The following is an 18393-nucleotide window of genomic DNA, read 5'->3' on the forward strand; positions in this document are numbered from 1 at the left end:
TTAAGTGCATTTCTGACAGAATACAAAACATTTTAACCACAGTTTGGATTCTTATAACCTTTCTTACATGTTTGTGCTTAGTGAACGGCCTGGCTTAACCAATTGCAACACATTGAGGATACTTTCACAACTTATTTGTTTGGTTTGGTAAAAAGAACTCTGCTGTGTTCACCCATTTAGTAAAGTTTGTTCGGGCTGATCTGAGTGCAATCAATCAAGCTCAGGTGCAAACTTAACTGGACTGAGACCACCTAAAACAGAGGGTCTCCGTCCAGTGTTTGTCTTTGTCTATTCATCACTATTAATGAAAAACGAGTTCCAACCACACACCAGACTTAAAATGATCATAATCAGTTATTTCTTGAGCGGTGACACCAGTGAAGATAAATGCAGACATAGCCCATTTTAAGGTGCAGCAAAAGCTGCAGTGTGGGTCCATGTAATATCAAATCAATGACAAAACCTATCATTCATTATGACTCATGTTTACAGCTCTTTGTTTGTTCAAATTCAAAACTGTGAACTGGAGCAGTTCAACTCAGCTAAAGCAATGCTTTGGATTTGGTCAACCTGGAAAGTTACCTCCAGTATATTTGTACATGCAAGGCTTTCTGCATGTACAAATATACTGTATGTAACTTTCCAGATTGCATATTTGCACTGTGTATTGATCATTACTAATACTCAAGAAAATTACTACATTAACGCTCATTTCTCACAAGATGTAACATAAACATAAAATTCAAGTGCAGTCTTAGTATAATTATCTGTCTCTCCTATGTGTTTTCATGAACATTTCAGTCACAATTTGAAATATACAACTAATTCTCTTACTGTCACCAACTCTTGATGCGGGTGGCCCATTTATTTTGTGGCCTTCGCAGGGTCCATGAATTCGATTTTTTCTGAGGAACCTGGACAGCTTAAATGGACAAGACAGATGTCACTCTTGTTTTATTTTCCTGACCACTCCAACTGCAATTTGAGTGAGTCCTCTATCTGCTATGAGTAAAACTCAACTCAAAATAAAAGCTAAAGCTACATCTGATTGGCCATCTGCATCTGACTCTCCATCATCAGACTGATGAACCTGTGAACCCTCACAAACATTTATATTCACATCACCTGTCTGGCCATCTGAGTCTGCATCAGATTGATAAACCTGACCTATAACCTCTGCATCCTCAACATCGCCTTCACTCTGAAAAGATGCCATCATGGCTCGGATTCTTTTTACAGCTCGCTTTCTCACTTGTCGTCTATCCATTTTTAGAGCCTAATCACTGTCACTAAATACTCACTAAATTGCCTAACCTGATAGTCCCTTGAAGAATGTGGTGCAGGTCGGCGTCAAGGACAAAGGAATCTGTAAAGACAATATATATGCAAATTAGTTAAAAATGTATGACCAAAATTGCAGATGTGCACTTCATTTTATTTGTGAAGTTTTAAATCATATGAGAAAAGTCTTGCCATAATTTTTGTAGTCTGCCTACTGAGTTGCATGACTAGACACTTTTACATATTTAACGATACATGTACAGCTTTCAATGAAATGTTCTATCAGGAAAATTATCATATTTAATATTTAAACTACCTGCATTTTATTTTCTGTAACTGATCGGTGTTAAAAATATCCCTAATCCTATTCCTAACTATAACAAACAATCACTGGCAGAATGTCTTTCCCTCTCGCGCCAACTTTCCACAACAGGCCCACATTGTGTTACTTACTACTGGGCCGGTGTCGATACATCGTATGTGGCCCGCACCCTGACAGCAGGATTACATTTGATTTAAGTACATTTGCCGCCTAATTTGTCAATGTCCTCAACCAAGAAAATAAAGCGATTATCATGTACAAGTTAGCGTTTTATAATATGTCATGCCAAATCCAAGTAGCCATCTGTTAATACCTGAACCTTCATTTCTGATTCACATGTATTGAATTTTCCTGATGGCATACTAACGTAAATAATCGTGAGCCAACCGGTGTCTCAAACGACGGTCAGTTCCTGGCAGACGCTCACATTTTGGCATGACACCGGCAGGTTTTAATGAGGTAATGAGTTTGACGTTACAAATATAATCAGCTTCTAAAATAAGAGCTTTTCTCAACTTGAAAAACTTACAGCCCCTTAACAGATCTCCCCTCTAAAACTCATTCTGACTCCTAAATGGAAACCCGACAAAGAACTGAACTAACATTAGCTAACAAGAGTCGACTCTTGCTAGCTAACGTAACGTTAGTTGTTGGTAGCGGCAGATCTACCGCTACAAACATTTCAGCTGACAAAGAATAGGAATCGAAACTGCAGTTTAAACACAGCACGCACTACTAACAGACAACCTTTTGATTGTGGGAAATAGAATATATATTTTTAACAAATATGTTTGTACTCACCGATAGTGGACTGATCTGATCTGATGAAATTCACAACACTGAAGGCAGACTGTCGTTTTCCAATCAAGTGGAGGTTTTGTGGAGCGCTTGGTATGATCACAAGGGTCTCCCGCACGGGCGGTGGCGTTTGCTGGTGTCATCTGAAGGATTTCACAGGATAATGTTTACTTTCTTTTACGACTGTGATTGACAAAATAAAAACGAATGGAATAAAAACTAGGTAGATGTGCTGTTTTATAATTTGTATTTAACTGGCACTTGGTTGGACAAGACAATTGTATTTTGTGAAATGTATACATGAGTGCGTCAATTCGGGACAGGCTTTAGTTAAAAACAATGTCATCTTCCCTGTTGCACCTTGCGTAAAAAAATGCTGGGTGATCGGTTCTGGCCCAGCAACGACATGTATACTTCACAGCAAGTTGCATTCAGTCAGTGTTGTGGGCCAAAAACTAACAACATAGTATTGGGCCATGACCTATGTAACAACCTTTGGCCCAGTAATAGCTTTACTACCAAAATATTGTGACGCTATGTCCACCTCTGGGCCAATTCTGGCATATACACAGATAATCTGTCCGTCAGTCAGCCGACACTGGCGGAGGTCAGCCAGAGTCGGCCCAGAATTAAAGTTACGAATGTAACTACAGTTCTATGAATCCTGGATGACCGCCAGAGGCAGTGCTTCACACTGGATATCTTCCGTCTCGCGCATGCGCAGGTCGAATATTTATATCAACAAAGTCACGTGTGACCTCGGATGACCCCCGTCGTCTATAAGTTCCGGTGTCATCCTGAGCTCAGTCCTATGGAATCTTCTCGCGAGTTCACGGGATTCCGAGTGACCAAGAACTCTGGCGGTCATCCAGGATTCATAGAACTGTAGTTACATTCGTAACTTTCGTTCTATTTCATCCTTACTGACCGCGAGAGGCAGTGCTTCACACTGGATGATTTATACCAAAAGAGTCACAAGGAAGCACAGTAACTACCTCTTATAGCTCCGGCAGAGAAAATTGGCCAAAGAACCCTCCCCAGTGGGTGAGGGGTGGCAACGTTAACTCTGTAGTGTTTGGTGAATGTGCTCGGTGATGCCCATGAGGCCGCAGCACATATATCCTCCACAGGCACACCACTCAGGCTTGCCCTTGGTGTGGAGACACTCTTGGTAGTGACCCTTCACCCCGGATGGCCGAGCGCAGCCGCTCGCCTTGTATGTATAGGCAATGGCCTCCACTATCCAGTGGGACAGGTGCTGTTTTTTTCTTTTTTAAAAGGAGCACAGCCCTTCTTAGGCTCACCATAACTGACTATGCAGGCGGTGGCTTCCACATAAGCTCTGAGGGCCAACACTGGGCACAGCAGCCTTGACCTCTCCTCTCCCAATGGGGGGGGGGGGGGGGGGTCAACTTTGCCAGCTGGATAGGCCGGTTTATATGTGAGTTCCACCTCAGACATGATTCTTCCACTGATAGGGCATGCAGCTCGCCCCCACATTGAGCTGAATTGACGGCAAGGAGAAAACCGTCTTGCCGATAGCCATCTCGGCTCCGCCTGTGCCAGGGGTTCAAAAGGAGACAAGCATAAGGTGTCCAGTACCAAGGGTAGGTCCCATGCCGGGGAGACCGGCCCTTATCCAGGAGGGACTGTAGAAACTCAGTACAGCAGGCACGGGGCGCTGTACTGGGACCTTGTTCTGAGCCGCACACCAGTCGGAGAACACCTTCCACCTGTTTCTTGTACTGCAGGCAGGTAGACCGCGCACTGGCATTCAGAATAGTCAGCCAGACTGGTTCTATGCAGCCACTCAGCATCCGGTCAGGCCCTCCCATAGTTGAAGGCGGCAGGGATTGGAATGCCAAATCCGACCTTCTAGTTGCGACAGGAGATCCCCCCTGTCGGGGAAGGACTCTGACAAGCTTGTAGCAAAATCAAAGGGAATGGTGGAAAGGAATAAAGAAGATCCTCTGGCTACGTGTGAGTCAGGGCATCTTGACCCAGAGGGCTGGTCCTGTCCATCAGGGAGACCCAGTGGGGGCAGTGGGTTGACACGTCTGGATGCAGCCACCACTCTCACGGTGGAGGCTTGTGACGGAACAGGAAAACCACAACCTGGTTTCGTTCTCCTGGTGGGTACATTGCCCACAGGCTGGTCAGGCAAGGGGCCTCCCAAGTCAGAAGGCCACGGTGATCCCCGTAGCAACTTCTGCAGATCTGGTGCCCCCTTGATAGTTTATGGGAAATCACAGCAGCGGTGTTGTCCAACCGGACAAGCCCATGCTCTCCCTTCAAATATGGAAGGAAGTGCTTGAGCGCTAGCTCTAGAACCTGGACCTGCCCCTGCGGTCTTTCAGCAGACAACTGCCCCCAGGCTGTCCTGTTCTGTCACACTGCACCCCGCCTTGAGAGGCAGGTATCTGTTGTGACAATCTCCTGGTGGAATGGAACCGAGCCCCTGGGGCTTGGTTCCTGGGACACTGTTTGCCAGATATGCACTCCCTCCATGGGGATAGTGAATAGGCAATGTTTCGATAATATTATTGCCCTGTATCTGTGCCACTTGGCATCCAAGTGAAGGCTGTTCAGCCATCCGCAAACCCAAGGGAACGACAGTTGAGGCAGCTGTCAGTTTACCCAATAGTCGGAGAAAAGGATGTAGGGCAACCGTCTGCCCCCTCGGAAGAGGGAGAGGTTGTGGGGGTTGTTGGCCACATGCTGGGGCGACAGACAGGCCCTCATAGGGCCACACTAATGAAGGTTGTGCTCTGCGAAGGGCTCAGGTAGCTCCTCTCCATGTTCACCTTGAGGCCCACGTGAGAGAAGGCGAGCAGTGTCCTGTGGCGCCTGAAGCCGGGATGGCGCCTAGGTCAGCCAGTCGTCTAAGTACGGCAGTATGTTCACGCCCTGCGATTGCAGGGGGAAAGGACAGCAGTAACACACTGTGAACACCCATGGGGAGATGGGAGAGTCCGAATGGAAGCACCCAGGACTGAAAGTTGTGGTGATGCACCATGGGAACATGGGAATAGGCGTCGATAGACGTGAACCACTCTCCCTTGGAAATCCGCTGCTGGGAGAAAGAACCCCGACAGCCGGCCTGGAGACATCTCCTTACGGGGACGTAAGTAGGGTTGTATAGGTAGCGGTCCGGCCTCTCAGCAGGACGCCGAGGCCTGTTGCGGCTACTAGGGTAAGCTGGAGGCTGAGAAAACGGCCTTGTGGGGCCAAAGTGGGACCCCTAGGTCTGGGGGTGCAGGCATGTCCCTGCAAAGACCAGAGAACTGCTGCCTGGTCTGGCTAGCTCTAACAGTCTGCTGAAGCGCCTGTATAGCAGCTGACTCGAACAGCTCACCAGGTTCCACTGGGACAGTACGGAGGGTCCTCCTACATGTCTCAGATAGGGGTGACTGCGCCAGCCAAACCTGGCAGCGAGTCTGAACCAGGGTGGACATCATACATCCACGTTCCCTCGACGTGAGCGCAAACGCCTGCAATGAAGCATCGAAGTAGCCCGCTGCAGAGAATCTGCGAGGGAAAGCATGAGGTGGGAGAGGGAGTTGTCGATACGGTGCACAGTGCTGCTGTGTCATGAGCCCTGGATAGCAGGTCATCTTTGACCCGACATTGGGTCGACGGCACCTGGCATCGGGCCTCAGAGTCTCCTCAGGGGAAACTATGATGGACGCAATAGTCGTCTAACTGGCTGGCATACGTGCAAGGCCAGATTTGCCACCTCCTGCATGGTCTGATGTAAGGCGGGAGAGAGCCCTGGTGTCTCCACCATGCACGCAACTCCCTCAGATATTCCTCGGAGGGAGGAACAGAAAAGGTGGTGAGGGCAGGAAGGCGCCTGAATCTCGACCAGAATCTCATGTTCTTAGTTTGTGTAAGCATGTTACCACTGCACTCAATCAAAACAGGGCCAGATTTCAACTAAAACAAAGATCAGTTGAATTTATAAGACAGTTTAGCTCAACAACAGTCATAATATCCCATTTATTATCCAGTTATTCATCTGCAGGAGCTTTTCATCTCAGGGGATGAGTTGGCTAATTGGGAGGTGCATGCTGGGATGGACACCATGTAGCCCCGTGTAGTGTCCTCAAGATGCCTTTGACTACGCCGCAATTACACTGAAGTCAGAGTGCTGTGTTGTTGATGCCGCTTTCAGAGTGGAGAGTAGAGGGCTGTTTTCAGTCACACAGCAATTGACACACTGTGAGCGAGCTTTGAAACTGAGCGCACAAACACGCGCACACACACTGCATAGCGCGTACGCCAAATATCAACTTATTACAATCGCAGCAGGCGATCAGACAGGAAACGTGTACGTGGTCAGCCTCAGCCATATGAGAAGAGTATCCTGATCCTATCCGGAGCTGCTTTCAGGGCCTCCACACGTCCCGCGCCAGATCCACATGCGCCTAAGCAGCGAAAGCAGGCGGGGCGGGGGGGGGGGGGGGCAGTTACGGGAACTTAATTGCTACTAATGACCATTAGGAGTTTGGTTTTCATCCTCCAGGGGCCGTAGAAAAGGCCTTTCGTCTTATCAGTTGATTAGAAGCAAATAGACGGGGCCGGAGCCTGCATATTAAGTAAACAGGGGGCTGGAATGGTGTTGCTCTATCAGGGGGAAAAGCCTAATGGAGTGGCGGGGAGCTCATCCACTGCTAATGCACGAGTTCTAACAAATGGACAACTGCTCACAAAGCCCTGCTCCACTTGTCAAATATTGGTTTGCTTTTTTTTTTTCTTCAGTTGAAATTGTATCTATTAAAACAAACAGAAACAACAACAAAATGGTTCCATTAGTTGGGAGCTTGGACTCAGTTTACTTGTCCTGCTCCGAATTGCAAAATGCTGCAGACCTTTGTGCTGCTCTTATGCCTTTCCAGCATCAGCGCTGGCATCCAACTATCAGCCATGGCAGCAAAGTTGTTGTTTTTTGTTGTTGTTTTTTTTCTCCCCTCCGTGGATTAATTTGCATTATGCTAATTAACAATTGATATGGATCTTCTCCTCTCCGATGAACATTTTGCACAGCAATTTGCCAAGCAAGTAATGACTTATTGATAGAATGATATTACACAGGAAATTGTTGTGTAAAATGGCAAACCCATCTCATTCAAATGGCAGCAAAAATAATAAGAAGAGCAGCAATAATTAAATTAGAAATCATCAGTTAAATGGACAATGGAGTTCTGGAGGCTCGCACTCATCACAGTTGCTCTCACTGCACTCCTCTGCACAGACACCTGTGGTTGCACTCTGGGCTCGCGGCTTTGCATTTTAATTAATTCCAAACATTATTAAGGATACAAATTCACCGTCTCACTCGACTGCACCACGCAATGTAGTTGAGCTGCAGGAATATCAGCAATTATCCATTCTGTGATGGAATGTTTATGCTGTGTTTGTGTAACCTGCATGTCACATTGTGTTGTTCGAAGATAAAGCTTTTCTTTTCTTTCTGTTCTCAACATGGTAAAACAGAAAAGTTGGAGAACAAAACAAATTAATTTCTCAAATAGTTTTCTATTTTTAAGTTTTAAGTTGTGTGTTAAGTTTGTTTTAACACAATATTCACTTTGTTGAATTATAAATCAAAGGCTGGATTTAAAACCTGTGTAAAAGCATTCTATGTTTTATAAAAAAAGAAAAATATATATATACATATAAATATTTCTTTAAGGCCAGTTTTCAACACAGTGCTGAAGCAAAATCAAAGCAACCAAAAACATGCAGCACTTCAACACTGTGATCCCTGGTAAAATATGAGACTCATTTATAATTATGTAATTCATAATGACCCATATAAAACTATCGCGTTATATTTCCTTTTTTGTGTTTGCAAAAATAATTATTATTTCCCAATGTTTTTTGTGTTTGCTACGGCACCACTCCAGCTCTGATATTGAGCATTTCCAGAGACTTGCACCTAGAGGAAAGCAGAAAAAGGGAAAAGAAAAAGCCAGTGTGCAGCTGCATTGTCTTCCTCTGTAATCGAATCCCTCAAACGGGGTCCATTTTTCTTCATCTCCCCAGGTCCACAGGACCTTTAAACAGAGCAAGGCACTGCAAGAAGGCGCCATAGAACACAATTATAATTCCAATATAGTCTTGTAAAGAAAATGTAAACAGATAGCCGGGGCTGCAAAGCTGCCCCCGTTTTCCCAGAAGACTGGTAATAAAGTAGAAAAGATGTAACACTGGAAGAGGCTTTTTACCCCCTGTCCCTTTCTCACTCCAGAAATTGAAAAGTGTGGCTCTCTGCGATGACACTGGTGGAAGAAGGGAGGCTCTGAGATTTATGAGAGATTTAGAGGGGCGACTGAGGAGGGGTGCATTCTACCAGAGGCCTTAATGCAGTTTTGCAAATGAACTGTAATGCATGAGTATTGATAAGAATGAATGGCGGTCCGCAGTGCTGGTGGAGCCCCTCTTTCCATGCAGTAGCTGCCCGTGTTTGTCTCAGGCTTCATTACAGAAGGATCTGGTGGGGGACACCAACAAGCCGCTGACCCCTCCAGAAATATGAACGGGAGCGAATTGGTGGCAAATGTTTTGATTTGTAAGAGCGTGCTGCTTTCACATTGGCAAATCTTGAATTCTCCGGGTGAGACATTCTTCTTTTTTTTCCATCTCTCTCCATAGGTTTTCTCCTCTCTTGAATATTCTATTTGTTGTGTGCTGTCTTGGGGGTTGGCATTTGTTTCATGCCCAATTCTGTTTCATTATTTTTTTCTCCGAGTGTATTCTCCAGTCATTGGAAGGCAGAGGAAAACAGCAGTAGGCTGCTTATGATAATTTCCTGGCAGCGGTTGCAACTGTCCTAATAATGATTACTGGTGGTGGGAGCTGCTTGGGCACACAGCTTAGGTGTGTGTGTGTCTGTGTGTGCGCGGGCAGGCCGGAATGTTGCACTCAGTCACAGCAGACATCGCTCTTCAAATCATCTATCATTCATACTACAGAGAGAGTTGTAACAGTTATATAAGGTCAAGGATGTCGTTTGTAAAACAGCGCTGATGGATTTTATGCCGTTTCATGTAAAGTATTCTGTTGTTGTTTAGCAATCCGGCGGTGACGGCCGACGTCTGCTGTGGTCTTTGAGCCGTACGGGCTGTGTGGTGAGATATTTTAGAGTGACCTTTAACAATGCAGTGCAAACGCAATCTGGTACTCACTTAGCCTGGAGAGAAGAAGAGGCTCCCGGAGCCGGTTAGTGGGATGTATGTGACATGGCCGCGCTGTTTCCCACTGAGTGTAAATCACAGCAAGAAAGATTGAGGCATGGACTTGTGGATGAATGTGTGTGTGTGTGCGTGTGTGATTGTGTGAGAGAGAATCGCAATCCGGGCCAAGAAGCAGCAAGGCCCGGCAGGCTCAGGGAAGCATGGAGGAGGGGGGAGGAGGAGGGTGTGTGTCTGACAGTTTAGCGTGAGAGGGGGAAATGGCATGGTGCTGCTGAAGCCAGTCATCCGTCTGCTGTGACACCCAGCGTGCATGGAAGATGTCCCCGGGACTCGGCAAAGGCGGAGAGGAAGTGTGGTCGTGCAGAAGAGTGGGCGGCGGAGTGGAAGTGTCATCATACTCTGTAAGTGTCGCTCTGTCTCTGGTTCCCTCTCTGTCCCTGCCGCACACGGACGCCGCTCGCGGCTGCTTTTCCAAATGTTTGACCTCACAAATGCACAAACATATTTCGTTGAACCCATCGCACCCTGGGCTGCTTTGAGAATCTTTTTCTACAGGTTCGTGACAACTTTAGCCTTGAATCACTCGCAACAGCAACAAGGTTATTTGGAAACATTTGGATTTCACTTCAATCCGGCCTTGGCCATTTTTGCGCGGTTGTAGGCCGACTGTAAATAAAAGCTTGTGCGTGACTAGAAAGTTGACTAGAAAGTCATAAAAAGGGTATTTGTGTGATTCTATTTGTTTTGTTCTCCTCTTTACATTTTCAACATGAACTATAATGATAACCAGATAACATCGCACACGGCTTAAACACAATCATTTGTCAAAGTGTGTGGGTATGCTATGTGCGTCACTTGTTTGACACCAAAAGGAGCAAAATGAGAAGGAGGTATCATATTTGTCACTCATGGTGGTAGAAGTACAAATAACACTTGACCAAATCTACTGGAGAAAAAAAGAGTCTGAACATTGAAAGTAATAATGTCTCGTATGGCTGTGCATGTGCAGGTAAAGACACCACGGCCACTGAGTTATCTCTGTGCTGAAAAGACGATGAATGGAGGGATGACATCATAAAAGACAGGATAGCCAACCCCTGAAAGCAACCATGAACTGTGGATCATTTGGGAACTGCTACCTACCGTCTCAAGGGCTGATTCACAAAGATACTGCGCTAATGACATCACAGCACAAACTCGCCCTCAGAGTTTTGCATCTGATTGAGGAGATCCACGTGGCAAAGATGCCAATGCGCTTGAGGCCAATGTGTCGTTTGACAGCCAGACATGCTGAGTCTGTTCAGGCTGTGCTCGGTCCATGGAGACCGGGTTCTGGTCGGACTGTGGCTCATTTCACTTCTCTCCCTTCATTGTGCTCAAATACACATCTGAGCCTCAGAACACACATGAGAGGGGGTGAAAGAATACAGCATTCATAAGAAAAAGATGAATTACAGACATTTATTTTTAGAGTTTCTTGAGACATTTTTTTCAGTTGATCAGACACCTGCAGTGACCCCACCGCAGCAGAAAGCAGAAGTGCGTCTCCTCATCAAGAGGTTAGCTTTTACGGATTCACACACAACACACAGCAGAGCTACTTCATTGATTATTTAAGTCTCTTTTTTTTGCTCATGTATTTTCAAAAACGACATGAAGGGGAGCTTCATTTATTTAACTTGTATGGCACAATGTTCTCTGCGTCCCAAAAAATAAAAGGGTTTGAGCGGACACCCCTTTATGAATATGCTTCAGCTCCTGCCAACTCTCTGAAGAAGCTAATAGAAATCACTGTTACCGCGTGTGTCTGTTTCACACTTTCACTTGTGTGTAGCTTTGAGAGTCGCACGCTGTCATTCTGCTCTTGTTTGCACAGGTTTAGCCGCGGCAAAAGCCACACAATCATTCTGTGAATCAGCCCCTCAGTGTGCAAAACACATGCTTGTCTTTCTTATCTGAAGCTGTCATTGTGATCTCTGCCATTCAAAGACGCGCTACACTGTATCACTTCACATTACATTACACACATTAAGACAAGTCAAAGGTTTTGAGCCCAAACTAGCCTTTTCTCTGCCACAAAAAGGTACCTGATTGTTTCACATTTTTAGCTAAAGTCACAGTACTTTTGACATCACGGAGTAGAACAACAAAGGTTGAATCATCCAACAAAGGAATAAAAGACACGGTGGTTATGTGGCATCTCATTTAATAGACTAGTGAGAAGTCACAGATGGAAAATGCCTTTTACGGAAAAGAAGTATAAAAGTATTTATTTTTTTGACTGTATATCCGAATGTTTTAAGCAGAGAACAAATATGTTTACAGTATATGAATGGACAGGGCAGAGTGACCTTGTAACAGAGGTATAACAGGTATAACAGAGGTATAACAATCACGTTGAAAGGACATTCTGTCAAAAAATATGTTCAAAGAACAAAACAAACACATTCATCAATATCTTGAAATGTATTAAGAGCAGTACAAAATAACAACAACCTGTTATTCACAATTATACATAATTGTATCCACAGAAGTACTGGCAGCAAAATGTACTTAAAGTATCAGTCGATGCAGAATTGTCCCTTTCAAAGTATTATATTCTGATATATTTTATGTTATTGGATTTCACTAAAGCTCGCGTGTTTATTTAGGTTAACGAGCAAGAGTGTACTAGATATTAAACATGTTCTAACCTAAATACCCAGCTCAATGTTGCCAACTACCGTAGTCACACTGTCCCCACAATTATGGTCATGAACGTAAACAACCCACATGGCTAATTTCAAGAAATATAAAGAAAAAATATGGTTTGGAAGAAGATGAACAACCCTGGCTTCAATATGTATGTCGATGTAGAACTTATTTGAATGAATTTATTATTTATTTTATTATTTGTTGGGTAGTAACATAGGTTGTGAACTCTTCAATGTGTTTTAAATGTGGAATTTAAGTTTAAAACAGAGTAATATTTCCATGTGAATTGTTGTGAAATACAATTGGAAATATTCAAGTAAAGTGCACATATCTTAAAAATATACTTCAGTGTAGTACTTGAGTAAATGTACTTGGTTAGTAGTATTTTCCACCCCAACAGTCAGGCTAATTCCAAGAGTAGATGTGTATTAATGATCAGCTGGGTTCAAAGGCTAAATCATTTGTCCTCTCCGGAGAATTCTCCCTGATTCCATAACATGACGTCCTCGTCCCCTCACCCTTCTCTGCCGCTTTACAAGCACTAGTTATTAATGCTGTTACCTTTTGGAATGAAGTCCCTCCCAGTGGGTGACCCAGTTGGGAGAGGGAGAAAAACAAAGAGAAACAGAGAGACTGGGGGGGGGGGGGGGGGGTGAAGCCAGAGTTGCTGGGATTTTATTAATGGCTCCATCTTGCCAAGTGCGGTCACGAGCCTCTGATGCACCGACGAGGCCTGAATAATCAAAAGCCCCACCGTGTGAGTGACAGCATCAAAGTGCATCTGCATACTGCGGGGAATTCGCCCAACTTTCTCATTTCTTTGCAATTACAGTGCGGGAATGGAAACGCACGCTGCGATGATTTCTTCCTCCTCTTTTTTTGTCTCTCTCCTCTTCCCTCCCGTAAACAACATGAGCGCTTATCCCGTTCGCCTGTTATGTTTGTGTACATTATTCTCCCAACCCTCAGGAGGCCTCAGAGGAGGGGGGGGGGGGGTTCAAAAGAGAGAGAAAGAGCTGAGGAGTGAAAATGTAGAAAAAGAGAGAGAGAGAGAGGGAGGGCGGCACAGAGTGTGAGATTCACACCGTTACTGTTGGGAGAGCATTTAAGCACCCTGACAAACTATACGCCATGTTCCCAAAAATAAAAGTGTTGTGCTGCCCGAAAACATCTTTCTGGAATACGACGGCGGGACCCACAGCGATAGCGGCTGACCGACAAATTGTAAACACAACTTGAATGATTTTCCATGCTTGAAGACATCACAGGGGCTCGCGTTTGCTCAGAGGTATTCGTTTTTCTGTCTTTCCGCTTTTACATATTTTGCCACAAATATTTCAAAAACTACAGACTCTATTCTCTTTTTTTCCCCAGAGGTAAGAAGCAAAAATACCCTCCAGGATGAGAACGTGTATGTGCAGGTTTATACTCCCTGTCTCCATATCCCTCCCTCCCATCAGCCGATTGGCTACTCAGGTGCGGGAAAACTCAACGAGCCACAATGATGGAAATGACTTATCTGGCTTCTGTGTGGTGCCACTGTGGAGGTCAGGAGTGGATTTCAAATGTAATTGAGTTTGATGCGTTCACAAAAAGCCAAAAGGTGCGTTTGCGACCAGAACGATGGGCGTGGCCAAATCCCCCCGCGCTTCAGCTCAATGTGACTCCCAAGCTCCTCTGTCTAGCTTTGCGGTGATTAAATGAAGTGACCTGGAGTATACTGGCACATGTGCACACTTGGTAAACACACCAAATTTAATTTTTTTCACTGCCAATGACAATGACGACCCCGCAGAGGGAGACTCCAAGTTAAACTTTTGTTTTTCCACGAGCTCTTAAGAGATTATTCCCCATTCTTAGACCTCCTTTTGGTTTTTTTTCCATCCACCCGTGCCCACGGTGCGGGTCAATAGGTTTGGCCACCCCATTTCTAAGCATTTTTGCCAGCATCTGGAGCGACTAAATGGATATTGGAAGCTGTTGTCGGAGCCGAGAGAATGTTGCACAATGGTTGAGATTGATGAGTGTTTGGGCGCTTTCCCTGTGACCCCGCCGCATCTGGCAGGAACAAAGTCAGGCAGGTGTGACAGCCAGCATCCATCTACTAGTCAGCTGTAACAGGGAGGGGGCATTTGTACAGGAACACACACACACACACACACACACACGCTAAAGCCTGTGTTTTCTACATATTTTTGCAAGCAAGGATGCACACACATATCTGTCACACACACACACACACACACGCCTGTAAGTGAAGTATGGATGTGCACACGCGTACACACTGACTCAGGAGAAAACATATTTCTTCCTGGCAAGCTGCACAGTGTGTCTTTCCAGGAAGGAGACGTTTTTGTGATGCTGACATGATTCAAATGTCTGCGAGCTCTCACGTCTTATTATGGGAGACAAAAGACATGTCGCGCAGAGGCCGCATCCCCCCCGTCCCCCCCCGCTACTGAGCTCCGGACATGACAACCGCCGGGACATGTTTCACTTAACCGTGTCCTTATCTGTATGCTGAACATGTGACACATGCCCCACGCGTGTTGTTGTCCATATAGCAGGGTGATTTGGGGTTTTGGTAGTGTGAGTGGGAAGAATGGTCCACCCCCCCCCCCCCCCCCCCCAGATTTAAACCAGCAACCAAAAGGAGAAACAAAGTATTTCATAAGGTTTATCATTTAGGGTCCTCTGCAGACAATCAATGAAGCCCAGTGTTTTGTGTACCAAAGACTGAAAAACACAACCAACCAAATTTGCTGTTTTTTTAATATACTTTATACCCTGTCACCTGCTGTCTGTGGCCAATCAGGAAGGATCTCCTCCATTGGTGCATCAGTCTCCCCTCATATGGAGCCAACTGATAGTCGAATACACTTTGACAAAAGATATTACCGGTAATCAAATGTAAAACATATTGTTGCAAAGTAGAGAAATAAGTAAATATTCCCTTCTTTGGAACTGACTAACATTACAGAAGGGAAACATACCCACAGAGACACACTCCTCCTTCTTAAAGGGTCAAGCATGTCAGGGAATTAAAGTCCCCCGACAGAAAACCAGAGTGAGCAGAAAGACTGAACACAAGAAGCATTTCTCAAACATCACAAGTTCACAGCTCATATCAAAGTTGAACAGAGGAGCGGGAGGAATGTGCAGCTTCCTCTCAGCATACATACCACTCAAGGATGTAATAAATATATATATATATATATATATATATATATATAGGGAGTGGAAGGAATAGGCTCAGCGTGTAAAGTCTGGACGACCTCTTAGTTCTTGTTCCTCCAAATAACAAAACAAACAAACAATCAAACGAAACAGCACAGATTTTCAATCAGCACTAATGGTATCATGCAGATTTGAATTGATGTGCCTAAGATTCTTTGAGTGGAATGAAGATGAATTAACTTTCAATTGTGTTTTGAGAAAGTACATGAAACAAGAGCAACATCTCCATACAGATTTCTTTCTCAATAATAATGCACAGAACACCATCTCCATACTGCGGATTATTCAAGAAGACTTTTGAAAAATCTCATTTACTTCCAATCAGAATTGAATTCCAATCAGTCCGACATCTGGACCTTTTCATCGTAAGCAACCTAACACACACAAAACACAGCAGGTGTATAACACACACTTACTACCACCATAGAGGGATCCACTGTGTCTATTAATTAGCGCATGGAGCTTAATTCAAGCCCAACCTGCCCTTACAACAGCTTATGATGCAGTGTAGTGTTGTTAAAGATCAACTTGATCAACACTGTATTTCAGCCGGACCCGTTCCAAATGTTCTATTTGTACATGAATTTGTTTGGAGGAATCTTGTTCTTGGATCTTCCCTGGAACAATAAAAAATACTTTTGTTGAAATTAACACTTTAGGTAATTAATAGGTGCAATAAAGTGAGTATAAAGTGATTTTATTTACTTGCTCAAAAAGGTGTTAATTTTCATTTTAAGTTGCTTCTCTGTTAATAATGTATGTGTTCCCATTTATACTATCTATCTGTCTTTATATATATATATATATATATATATATATCAGAGGGTTTATATTTATTTGTGTATATATATATATATATATATATATATCAGAGGGTTTATATTTATTTGTGTATATATATATATATATATATATATATATATATATATATATATATATACATAAATAAATATAAACCCTCTGAAACACCTTCGCGTAGCATGTCAGCCGAGTATCTGATGGGCCTGCCTGTGTACCATGTATTTAAATTGCAATATTGCATGTTATTGAAGGCTAAAATTGATATTATTCATTTTGGTAAATTTGGTAAAAAACCTGTGACCAACATGGAACTTCCAGACAATAAGAATGATAACACTCTTTTAACTATGTAGATGTATACATCTACATACATTTATATATACCTGTGTGTGTGTTTGTATATATATGTATGTATGTATAACAAACATATACTGTATGTTGTTGACTTTTGATCTTCCATGTTGGTCTTGATGGTGTTTCAGAAGGTTGTTTACCATTCTGAAATATGAATACAATATAAAATGTTAGCAATTCAAGCCTTCAAAAATATCCAATATTGCAACTTCAATACATATTACACATGCCGACAAACATACTCGGCATGTGCTGTTGCTCCAACAAAGCATGCTGTAAATAAGTCCGTCACAGTGTGCGCTGTGGAAAGAGGATGGTGACATTTAAGGAGCCGGGCCTGAGAGCAGTCATGCAGGTTTCTCTTTGCAGTAAAAGCATCTCTCAGCTGGGTGGTCCATGTCACCATTGTTAGAGTGCCTTACTGCGTCAAGCCTCAGGGTACCACCTCCACCCACTCACCGCTCCCCTCCCTCCGCTGGCACGGAAAATCCCCCATGAGCCTCTTCCCTGATGTAAATCACAGGTAAGGGAAATGTGAGCCCGGGTGAAGCACCGGCACTGCGCCGTGAAATCTCTGTTGACATTACCGACGGGCGATTCCAGAAAAAGACTCAGAGCGGGAGACGGGGAAGAGAGTGATACAGAGGGAACGGGAGAGCGATGTGAGGAGACGTGAGCATTTCAGGGAGTCACTTTTGACTCTTCTTTCCTTTTTTTTACCTGCTGTCTCGTCTTCGTCTCCAGGACGGCGGACTGAGCTCAGTGGGGCGCTTTCATCCCCAGTCTCTGATTGAGATTTGGCATGTTTCTGGTTTTTTTTCTCTCTACCTGTTTATACTGGTCTTAAAAAAACACTTTTAATTCCGCCGATTCATCTTTAATACCCTCTAGGCCTAACCTGCTTTCTCACTTTTTTCTTCAATTAACCTTTTAACAGACACAGATTGATTTTTTTTTGCTCCCTAGCTTTGGTAGTTTTGTTAAGTGATAGCAAGAAATGAAGTGAAGGTAACAAGGGAATCAAAGGGAAATGGGTTATGCGAGACAACTTCTATGCCGACTCGCCCTTTTTTCCAAGCAGGGAAGGAAGGACTAAATTACTTTTACTTTGGTGGATGAAAATTAGTGCTGGGCAAGTAAACGCGTTCATTTTGCGTTCACGCATTCATTAATTAACGCCGACAATTATTGTATCGCGCGTTAACGCATTTTTTTAACCTGAAAGACAAGAGGCAACACATATACATAACAACAAGAGGATGACAAGAACAGTGGGATAAACGCCAGCAAACATCCTACAGTCAGACTGTCTCATGTTTATCGTTTTGTATTCGAGATATGATGTCCCTTCAGGGTTGCCGTAGAGAAAAGGCGACGTCCGCTGCTCTCCCTGGAGACTACTGGACATCGCTGCGGTGAAGTCAGCAGACACTCAGATCTCCGTGGTCAACTCAGCAGACACTTACATGTTAGTGCACCTGTATGCTGACATTCACCGTAAACGCATTTAAACGGCACAGATCGGGAGCAGGTGAAGGACTTTGAAAGTTAGCGGAAACATTAACGTGAGACAACATCCGGTTTCTTCAGACGAAAATGTTATTGCCCTTTTGTTCATATAGCAGTACTTTTAAAATAAAAGTGCGCAATACACTCCTTTATAATTCATTATTGAACTTTGCCATAACAATGTGATTAATCGCGATT

General features: G+C 44.1%; 1 protein-coding gene across 1 annotated transcript in view; it reads right to left on the reverse strand.

Annotated features, from left to right (window-relative positions):
• cdh8 (cadherin 8) overlaps window positions 1–18393 on the reverse strand; it is a gene marked incomplete at its 5' end in the record, with an annotated part of 101619 nt that overhangs the window by 63322 nt on the left and 19904 nt on the right. The gene's annotated exons all lie outside the window — the stretch shown is intronic.

The sequence above is a fragment of the Melanostigma gelatinosum genome, assembly GCF_949748355.1.
Source record: "Melanostigma gelatinosum genome assembly, chromosome: 2".
In the NCBI taxonomy this organism is placed as follows: Eukaryota; Metazoa; Chordata; class Actinopteri; order Perciformes; family Zoarcidae; genus Melanostigma; species Melanostigma gelatinosum.